The sequence below is a fragment of the Odocoileus virginianus genome, chromosome 18 (assembly GCF_023699985.2).
Source record: "Odocoileus virginianus isolate 20LAN1187 ecotype Illinois chromosome 18, Ovbor_1.2, whole genome shotgun sequence".
Classification (NCBI taxonomy): Eukaryota; Metazoa; Chordata; class Mammalia; order Artiodactyla; family Cervidae; genus Odocoileus; species Odocoileus virginianus.
In genome coordinates, this window is record NC_069691.1 from 8227970 (window position 1) to 8239489 (window position 11520).

Here is an 11520-nt window from a genome sequence, read left to right on the forward strand (position 1 = left end):
GGAGGGAGGCAAAATATAAAAGACAAAGAGAGAGACAGAAGATTTAGGGGCAGAGACCCGTCCTGGGGAGGGACTTGCGAAGGAGGAGAAGTTTCCACACAGTAGGAAACTCTCTCATAGGTGGGTCTGTGGGGAGTTTTGGAATCTCAGAGGGCAACATAACCAGGAGAAGAAAAAAAAAACAACACAGAATACATGCCTAACTGCAACTGCCGGCGGAGAAGTAGGCCAGACGCTCGGGTCAGCCAGCAGCGAGCAAGGGCTGGGCAAGGAGGCACAGGCTGCATCATCGGTCCTCAGGGTAAGGACCGGGCCCGAAGGCCCTGAGGACAGTCTGAGGGAACTAACATGAGACAGCAACCCAAATCGTGGGATCACCGCAGAGTCCGCTCACAGAACAAAGGACTGAGCAAATACCAAAGGAGAGCTAGCCGGCTACATATTGGCCCTGCCCCCTCACTCCTGGACGCTGAGAGGCAGGCGTGCGACAGCCAGAGCCAGGAGGCAAGGGGCTGCTGCAATCTTGGCCCCAGAGACAGCGTCTTCCGCCAAACTGTGAGCAGTCTCCCAGTTGCTAACCACATCTTCCTGGGATCCTGGAGGGTTGACATCCACCAGGAGCGGCGCAGCCTGAGATCAGCTCCCCAGAGGAGACCGTGGTACACCGGAAATGGTGCTCTCACGACGCACCCAGGAAACCGAGTGGCCAGGACCGGGGGAGGCGATAAAGATGCACAGCCCACCTGGGACAGCGCACTCATCAAGCACCTGGTCGCCTGAGCGGCTCAGACCTGGGAAACGCTTGAAATGCAGGGTCCACTGGGGACAGCGCCCTTGCAGAACACCCTGGAGCATGAGCAGTGGAGACCCAGGAAGCACACGCTGCCCTGGGCTGCGGCAAACCCAGTGTGACCCACGCACTGCAACCGCGCCCCACACGTGCCAGCGATATTTGTTTGCAGCGTCCTTCCCTCCCCACAACACAACTGAACAAGTGAGCCTAAATAAGTGACCACCTCCGCCCCCTTGTCAGGGTGGAAATTAGACACTGAAGAGAATTGCAAGCAGAGGAAGCCAATAGATAAAAAAGAGGGATCTGCTCTGGAAGTGACTGCAACAGATTAAAACCCTGTAGTTAACATTGACTGCACTGGAGAGGGCCTATAGCCATGAGAACAAGCGCAACCTGGAAGAAGGAACCATCTGAAACTGAACTGACCCCACGCTGCCCACACAGCTCCAGAGAAATTCCTAAATATATGTTTATTATTATCACTTTTTAATTTTTTAAAATTTAAGTTCTTTATTACTCCTTTAATTTTCATTTCTATAACTTACTTACCTTGCCCCAAAAGACCCTATTTTTAAAGCAAATTTCGTATATACATATTTTTTTAATCTTTGTGATTTTGTTTTGTATTTTTTATATTGTATTTTTGAGAGTCTAACCTCTATTCTAGATTTTTAATCTTTGCTTTTTGGTATTTGTTATCACCTTTGTACCTCTAAGAATCTAATCTTCAGTATCATTTTCACTTAGGGGTGTGGTTACCGGCTTGATTGCTCTCTCCCCTTTGGACACTCCCTTTTCTCCCCCAGGTCACCTCTGTCTCCTCCCCCTTCCCTTTTCCACTTACCTCTGTGAATCTCTGTGGGTGTGTCAGGCTGTGGAGAGCACTCTGGAGACCGACTACTGGATAGACGGCTCTCTCCCCTTTTCACTCCCCCTCTTCTCCTCCTGGCCACTCTATCTCCCTCCTCCCTCTTCTCTTCTCAGTGTAACTCTGAATCTCTCTTCGTCTCTCTCTCTCGCTGTGGAGAATTGTTTCACCATTAACCTAGATGCTTTGTCATCTGTGCTGTATGGATGGAGAAGTCTTGAGGCTACTGTAAGAGAAGGACGAAAAGCCAGAGGCAGGAGGCTTAATTCCAAAACTTGAGAACATCGGAGAACTCCTGATTCCAGGGGATATTAATAGATAAGAGCTCATCCAAATGTCTCCACATCTACATTGAAATCAAGCTCTACCCAAGAGCCAACAAGTTACAGCACAAGACATACCAGGCTAATTCTCCAGCAAAGCAGAACAAAACCCTGAGCATTAAAAGACAGGCTGACCAAAGCCATGCCAAACCCATAGACACCCCCAAAATCACTACCAGACACTTCACTGCACTCCAGAGAGAAGAGATCCAGCTCCACCCACCAGAACACAGACGCAAGCTCCCCCAGCCAGGAAACCTTTACAAACCACTAGTCCAACTCCATCCACAGGGAGAAGACTACACAATAAAGAGGAACCACTTTCAGCCTACAGAAAGGGCACCCCAAACACAGCAATCTAAACAAAGTGAAAAGGCAGAGAAATATTCAGCTGGTAGAGGAACTTGATAAATACCCACCAAACCAAACAAAAGAGCAGGAGATAGGTAGCCTACCTGAAAAAGAATTCAGAATGATAGTAAAGATGATCCAAAATCTTGAAAACAAAATGGAATAACAGATAATTAGACTAGAGACAAGGATTGAGAAGATGCAAGAAATGTTTAACAAGGACATAGAAGAAATAAAGATGAGTCAATCAATGATGAATAATGCAATAACTGAGATCAAAAGCACTCTGGAGGGAAGCAACAGTAGAATAACTGAGGCAGAAGAGAAGATAAGTCAGGTGGAAGATAGAATGGTGGAAATAAATGAAGCAGCGAGGAAAAAGAAAATAATTAAAAGAAATGAGGACAACCTCAGAGACCTGTAGGACAATATTAAACACCCCAACATTCGAATCATAGGTGTCCCAGAAGAAGAAGACAAAAGGGAAGGGCATGAGAAAATACATGAGGAGATAATAGTTGAAAACGTCCCTAAAATGGGGAAGGAAATGGCCACCCAAGTCCAAAAAACCCAGAGAGTCCCAAACAGGATAAATCCAAGGTGAAACCCCCAAAGACACATATTAATCAAACTAATGAAGATTAAACACAAAGAGTAAATATTAAAAGCAGCAAGGGAAAAGCAGCAAATACACAAGGGGATCCCCATAAGGATAACAGCTGATTTTTCAGCTGTTAGAAATTCTTCAGGTCAGAGGGGAATGGCAGGACATACTTAAGGTGATGAAAGAGAAAAACCTACAACCAAGATTACTACACCCAGCAAGGATCTCATTCAGATATGAAAGAGAAATCAAAAGCTTTACAGACAAACAAAAGCTGAAAGAATTCAGCACCACCAAACCAGCTCTTCAACAAATGCTAAAGGATCTTCTCTAGACAGGAAACACAGAAAAGGTTTATAAGACCAAACTCAAAACAACAAAATAAATGGCAATAGGATTATACTTATCAATAATTACCTTAAATATAAATGGGTTGAATGCCCCAACCAAAAGACAAAGACTGGCTGAATGGATACAAAAACAAAACCCCTGTATATGTTGCCTACAGGAGACCCACATCAAACCAAGGGATATATACAGACTGAATGTAAAGGGCTGGAAAAAGATACTTCATGCAAATGAAGACCAAAAGAAAGCAGGAGTAGCAACACTCGTACCAGATAAAATAGACTTTGAAATAAAGGCCATGAAAAGAGACAAAGAAGGACACTACATAATGATCAAAGGATCAATCCAAGAAGATATAACAATTATAAATACATATGCATCCAACATAAGAGCACCTCAATACGCAAGTAAATGCTAACAAGTATGAAAGGGGAAAGTAACAGTAACACAATAATAGTGGGAGACTTTAAAACCCCACTCACACCTGTGGCTAGATCAACCAAACAGAAAATTAGCAAGGAAACACAAGCTTTAAATAATATAATGGACCAGTCAGACCTAATTGAAAGGTCTATAGACCTTTCAACCTAAAACAATGAATTTCACCTTTTTCCAAGTGCACATGGAACATTTTCCAGGATAAATCACATCCTAGGCCATAAATCTAGCCTTGGTAAAGAAAAAAATTGAAATCATTCCAAGCATCTTTTCTGATCACAATGCAGTAAGATTAGATGTCAACTACAGGGGAAAAAAAAACTATTAAAAATACAAACATATGGAGGCTAAATGACACACTTCTGAATAACCAACAGATCATGGAAGAAATAAAAAAGGAAATCAAAATATGCATAGAAACAAATGAAAACATGAAAACCCAAAACCTATGGGATTCAGTAAAAGCAGTGCTAAGAGGAAGGTTCATAACAATACAAGCTTACCTCAAGAAACAAGAGAAACATCAAATAAATAACCTAACTTTACAGCTAAAGCAACTAGAAAAAGAAGTGAAGGTACCCCAAAGTTAGTAGAAGGAAAGAAATAATAAAAATCAAAGCAGAAATAAATTTAGAAGAAATGAAACTATAGCAAAAAGCAAGACTAAAAGTTGATTCTTTGAGAAGATAAATAAAATAGGCAAATTATTAGCCAGATTTATCAAGAAAAAAAAGGAAAAGAATCAAATCAGCAAAATTAGAAATGAAAATGGAGAAATCACAACAGACAACACAGAAATACAAAGGATCATAAGAGACTACTATCAGCAACTACATGCCAATAAAATGGACAAGTTGGAAGAAAGGGACGACAAAATTGAAACAGGAAGAAACAGAAAATCTTAACAGACCCATCACAAGCACGGAAATCGAAACTGTAATCAAAAATCTCCCAACAAAAGCCCAGGACCAAGATGGCTTCTCAAGTGAATTCTACCAAAAATTTAGAGAAGAGCTAACACCTCTCATACTCAAACTCTTCCAGAAAATTTCAGAGGAAGGTAAACTCCGAAACTCATTCTATGAGGCCACCATCACCCTAATACCAAAATCAGACAAAGATGCCACAAAAAAGAAAACTAGAAGCCAATATCACTGATGAACATAGATGCAAAAATCCTCAGCAAAATCCTAGCAAACAGAATCCAACAACATATTAAAAAGATCATACATCAAAATCAAGTGGGCTTTATCCCAAGGATGCAAGGATTCTTCAATATTCACAAGTCAATTAATGTGATACACCACATTAATGAATTGAAAGATAAAAACCATATGATTATCACAATAGATGCAGAGAAAGCCTTTGACAAAATTCAACACCCATTTATGATAAAAAAAAAACTCTCCAGAAAACAGGCATAGAAGGAACATACCTCAACATAATAAAAGCCATATATGATAAATCCACAGCATACATTACCCTCAATGGTGAAAAATTGAAAGCATTTCCCCTGAAATCAGGAACAAGACAAGGGTGCCCACTCTCACCACTACTATTCAACATAGTTTTGGAAGTTTTAACCACAACAATCAGAGAAGAAAAAGAAATAAAAGGAATCCAGATTGGAAAAGAAGTAAAGCTCTCACTGTTTGCAGATGGCATGATCCTATACAAAGAAAACCCTAAACACACCACCCGAAAATTACTAGAGCTAATAAATGAATATAGTAAAGTTTAAGGGTATAAAATTAATACACAGAAATCCCTTGCATTCCTATACACTAACAATGAGAAAACATAAAGAGAAATTAAGGAAACAAATTCCATTCACCACTGTAATGAAAAGAATAAAATACTTAACAAATAGATGGAGAAATATACCATATTCATGGATCGGAACAATTCATATAGTGAAAATGAGTATATTACCCAAAGCAATCTATACATTCAATGCAATCCCTATCAAGCTACCAACAATACTTTTCACAGAACTAGAACAAATAACTTCACTGTTTGTATGGAAACACACAAAAAAACCTCGAATAGCCAAAGCAATCTTGAGAAAGAAAAATGGAACTGGAAGAATCAACCTGCCTGACTTCAGACTAGACTACAAAGCTACAGTCATCATGACAGTATGGTACTGGCACAAAGACAGAAATATAGATCAATGGAACAAAATAGAAAGCCCAGAGATGAATCCACACACCTATGGACATTATCCTTGACAAAGGAAGGCAAAAATATACAATGGAGAAAAGAATATCTTTAACAAGTGGTACTGAGAAAACTGGTCAACTACCTGTAAAAGAATGAAACTAGAATATTTTCTAACACCATCACAAAAATAAAATCAAAATGGATTAAAGATCTAAACATAAGATCAGAAACTATAAAACTCCTAGAGGAAAACATAGGCAGAACATTCGATGACATAAATCACAGAAAGATCCTCTATGACCCACCTCCCAGAGTAATGGAAATAAAAGCAAAAATAAACAAATAGGACCTAGTTAAACTTAAAAGCTTTTGCACAATGAAGGAAACTATAAGCGAGGTGAAAAGACAGCCTTCAGAATGGGAGAAAATGATAGCAAATGAAGCAACAGGCAAAGAATTAATCTCAAAAACATACAAGCAGTTCATACATCTCAATACCAGAAAAATAAACAACCCAATCAAAAAATGAGACAAAGAACTAAACAGACATTTCTCCAAAGAAGACATACAGACAGCTAACAAACAGATGAAAAGATTCTCAACATCATTCATTATCAGAGAAATGCAAATCAAAACCACAATGAGGTACCATCTCACGCCAGTCAGAATGACTGCCATCAAAAAGTCTACAAACAATAAATGCTGAAGAGGGTGTGGAGAAAAGGGAACCCTCTTACACTGCTGGTGGGAATGCAAACTAGTACAGCCACCATGGAGGACAGCATGGAGATTCCTTTAAAAACTAGAAATAGAACTGCCATACGACCCAGCAATCCCACTGCTATGCATACACACTGAGGAAATCAGAATTGAAAGAGACACATGTACCCCAGTGTTCACTGAAGCATTGTTTACAATAGCTAGATATGGAAGCAACCTAGATGTCTATCAGCAGACGAGTGGATAAGAAAGTTGTGGTACATATACACAATGGAATATTACTCAGCTATTGAAAAGAATGCATTTGACTCAGTTCTAATGAGGTGGATGAAACTGGAGCCTATTATACAGAGTGAAGTAAGTCAGAAAGAAAAACACCAATACAGTATATTAATGCATGTATACGGAATTTAGGAAGATGGTAACGACAACCCTATATGCAAGACAGTAAAAGAGACAGATATAAAGAACAGACTTTTGGACTCTGTGGGAGAAGGCAAGGGAGGGATGATTTGCTGGAATAGCATTGAAACATGTACATTATCGTATGTGAAATAGATGACCAGTCCAAGTTCAATGCATGAAACAGGGCGCTCAGGGCTGGTGCACTGGGACAACCCAGAGGAATGGGATGGGGAGGGATGTGGGAGGGGGGCCTGGGACAGGGGGACACATGTACACCTGTGGCTGATTCATGTCAATGTATGGCAAAAACAACCACAATATTATAAAGTAATGAGCCTCCAATTAAAATAAATAAATTAATAATAATTTTTTTAAAAAGAGCTGTGCCCTGCACGGGAAGAGCCCTGGCAGGTAACCAGAGAGGATAACAGCTAGAAAGAGGTAAGCCTGTACAACACTCTCTAGAATGGTCCAAACACAGTCAAGAGTGCTGGGGGTATCAGTTGGCCTCAGGAATAGCCAGGGTGGATGCAAATGAGGCTATAGCAGACTAGGAAAGAGTCTTAATTATCCTGAAGACCTCAGAAATTTAATAGGAAGATGGTATAGCTATTTTAGAAACTGGCCAAGATGGCCTTAATCCCCTCAACCTGACTAAACTTTAGATAGGATCCTTCCTGACTCTAGAGCATTTCTTTAGAAAACGTGTGTATTCACTCTCTGTCCTCCTTAAAAGTTACAAAAAAAATCTTTCTATAAAGCTTCTTGGTTTCCCAAGCCAGTACAGTCTTTCTCCAGGACCTGGGCAACTTCTCTTGAAATTCTGATGCAATCAAAGAGGACAGCATCTTCACCACCCAGTTCCTATGAAAGGGGAGGAATCCAACCTCAGTGGGTGCCTTGCTTCAAGTTGTAAACTCCCTCCTATTATAAAGATATGAGTTTACTTTTCTTTTGGGTAAAACCAATTAGCAAACATGGATAACCTACAGCTCCCTATCACCAAAGACCTTAAGAACCCTAACCCTGACCCCTGCTTCAGATGAGCTGAGCCCAGAATGAGATCTGGCTTTTCTCTCCTCTTGCAAGAGCCTTGAATAAAATCTTCCTTGCCCATTTACCTTCTCCCAGTATCATTTTTGCTGTAACAAAGTATTCTCTTGGATCCCACATTCCCCTTCAGCTACCTCCCCATTTCTCATCCCTTTTACAGCAAAACTCCTTCCAGGACTTGTCTAGACTCATTGTCCCTCTCCTCGGCTCCACTCTGACTGTTGTCCCATGATCCCACCAAAACTGCCTTGTCAATCCCATAAGTGACTTCCCCTTGCTAAATCCCAGGTCACTTCTCAGTCCTCAGCAGCATATGACCCAGCATATGATCACCCCATCCTCCTTCAGCTTCCAGCATATCTTATTCTTTCTCTTACCTCTAGCTGCTCCTTCTCGGGCTCTTACTGACCCCCTGATCTGTATGTAAACTATGGACAGTCCAGGACTCAATCCCCGAACCTGTTCTCTTCTCTTTATCCCCTAGGTGTTCTCACTGCATGTAGTATGATGGATTTGCTGACTGTCTCCAAGTGCATATCTTCAACCTGTGCCTTATCTATGAACTTCAGATGTGCATTACAAGGGCTTATACATCAGTGACTACTAAACATCTCCACTTATAGGTCTAACAGGCATCTCAAACTTAACTTGTCCAAGACCAACATCCCGTCTCCCTTCCCCAACCTGCTCCTTCCATGGTCTTCCCCATCAAAATAAAAGGCAACTCCAACCTTCTACTTTCATAGTTTAAAAACCCCTACAGTCATCCTTGATCCTACTTTTACACATAACCATGCCCAATTTATCATGATATCCTGTCCCAACTTTCAAAATACACCTGGAATCCAGTCAAGTCTCATTTCTTCCCCTGCAAACACCCTAGCCCAAGCCATCATCTCTCACCTGGATTATTGCAGTTACCTGCTACTGGGTCTCCTCCACTTCCCTTCTAGCACTACCTCCACAGTCTACTCTCACTGCAGCAAGCAGACACATCCTTTTAAATACATGTCTGTCATTACATAACTCCCTGCTCAGAACTTGCCTGATGTGTCTGCCCTCACTCAGCACTGCACATCCCTGCAGGGGTGCGGCAGGCATTACATACTGGTCTCCACTGCTCAGCCAATCACAGCCCCCACGACTTCCTCTCCTCCCCCTACTCCATTCATTCTCTCCTCCTCACTCTTCCCCAAGCCTTCTCCCACCTCAGAACATGGATGCATGCTGTTCTCTCTCCATGGAGAGAATTTCTTCAGGCCTCCACCTAAATGTCACATTCACAGAAATGTCTGCCCTGAAACTCTATTCAAAATTATACCTCTTCTCCCTTCCCCAAGTGATTTTTCTCCGAAGTGCTTATTTTCTCCTATTCTGCATATTTTTCGCTGTAGGGTTGGGTTTGTGGTGTTTTTTTTTTTACCACTACATCACTCCCTTGACTAAAATATAAAAACTCCATGAGGGCAGGACACTTCCCAGCAACTAGGACAGTGCCAGCATGCAGCATGTGCTCAGTTATGAGTGAATGGAGGTAACATGTAAGATCAAAGATGGTGGGGAATAACGACATATGAGGGTATCAGAAATAAGGCTACTGAAGAAGTCCAGACAAGTGAGGGAAGGGGTCCAGAACAAAGGCAGTAACAGACAGAATAAAACTAGAGACTCAGAACCTATTACCCTGAGGTGGTGACATCATGGGAGGGATTCCCAAACTTAACTGGTCATGGAACCTTTCTGGGTGGAAGTGACTTGCAGGCCTATAAGTTGCATGGAACCTAATGTGGGAAACCTGCAATTAGAGGTTCTTAAGAGTTGTTTCCCCAGCAGTAAAGACCAATAATCCTGGGTCCAAAATCTTAGATGACTGGGTACATGTGAGTCACAATTATGGAAATCCATCTGTGATGTGGGCATCTAATCTCAAAGATGAGGAGGGTGAGAATACTTCCAGTTTCCAGTAACAGAACCAGATTAACACATGTGATAAAGATATCTAGTCTCATGTAACAGGAAATCTGGGAGCAAGTAGTCCAGTTCTGGTGACAGCCTGCCAATCAGGTTCCACCTAGTTTCTCAGACTTTCATGTTTCTAAACTTAGGGTTGCAAACTGGCTGCTACTGCTCCAGATACTGTATCATCACAATAGTGTTCCACCTTGGGAAGAAAGAGGAGGTATAAGGCAAACTCATTATTGTATCTCTATATGGAAATATTTAAAACATTTTTTTCCTAGAAACCACCAAACTCATTGATTGACCAATGTCACATTGCCACTTTGACCCATTAAGGAGGATGGGTTTGGGCTTGGGTACAGATTTACAACAAGTAGCTCAGACCTCCATGCTTCATCCCTTAGGGCTGTTTCCTAAGATCAAGGCATCTTCACGCTACCTGAACAAAACAGCAGCCACTTAAAGGGAAAGAAGTGGGGGTAATGGGCAATGAACAATGGGCCACAGTTGCTGATGATTGAGCCTGTTGGCTTTAAGGTCAGCACATCATTCCCAGGAGTTCCAAACAGTACATGGTAAGCTTATCACCCAACCATCTTGACTGACTAGCAGCGGCATCCTGGAAATGCCGTGTTGGGAAGCACCTATGAATGAAGTACTTATAGGATCCCAGAAAAGAAGTGCTGAGCTTTACAAAAGATTTACAACGGCCATTTGGCCGTGACCCAATCAGGTAGCAAATAGCATGGTATCTATACTGCAGGTCTTTTCTCACAGCTGCATAGCCCTAACTTGTGATGTCAACTCTTGTTTTCTTCCCCCTAGAAGATTAATCCCAACCCCGCTACACCTGCTTCTGCTTCCTCTGGGTCTGAATGTCAACTGCTCACATTGAGGAGGAAAGGATGAAGCCCAGGAGAGGCATAGACAGGTGGACTCCCACATTCCTTCTGATATCCAGGTGAAGCACAGGTAACGTGAGCCTTATGTTGTCCTTACCAAGTTCTAAGTGTGATGGACTGTACTACACCCACAACCCCAGAGTAAGAGCTGGAAATACACTGATCTGGAAACTTTGTATCTTAAAAATCACCTGAAATCTGAAACCGCCAGTATTTCCACACAGTATTTAGTATCTATTTTTATGAACCAGTTTCCAAAAGCACAACTAGCAAGAAGTCTGGAGCATTGCAGACTTGAACGTTTTTAGGCAAACTTTTCATCTTCCTTGGCTAGATGAGCTCAAGAAAAACATTTCATTTAAGAGGGCTGCATTACAAAGCTCTGCCCCAAGAAAACACAAACTCCTCAAGAGTAAGGATTTGGGGCTGGTTTGCTCAGTGTCCCCAGTATCTACCTGAGGTGTCCTTACATAAGCATTCAGTAAATATTTGCTGAATTAATGCCATCGGATGACCACCCTTCTTGCACCGTGTGAGATGAGCTGCAAGACTTCTCCCTTAAGATTAAGATACTGATGGAGCATCCTTCCAGA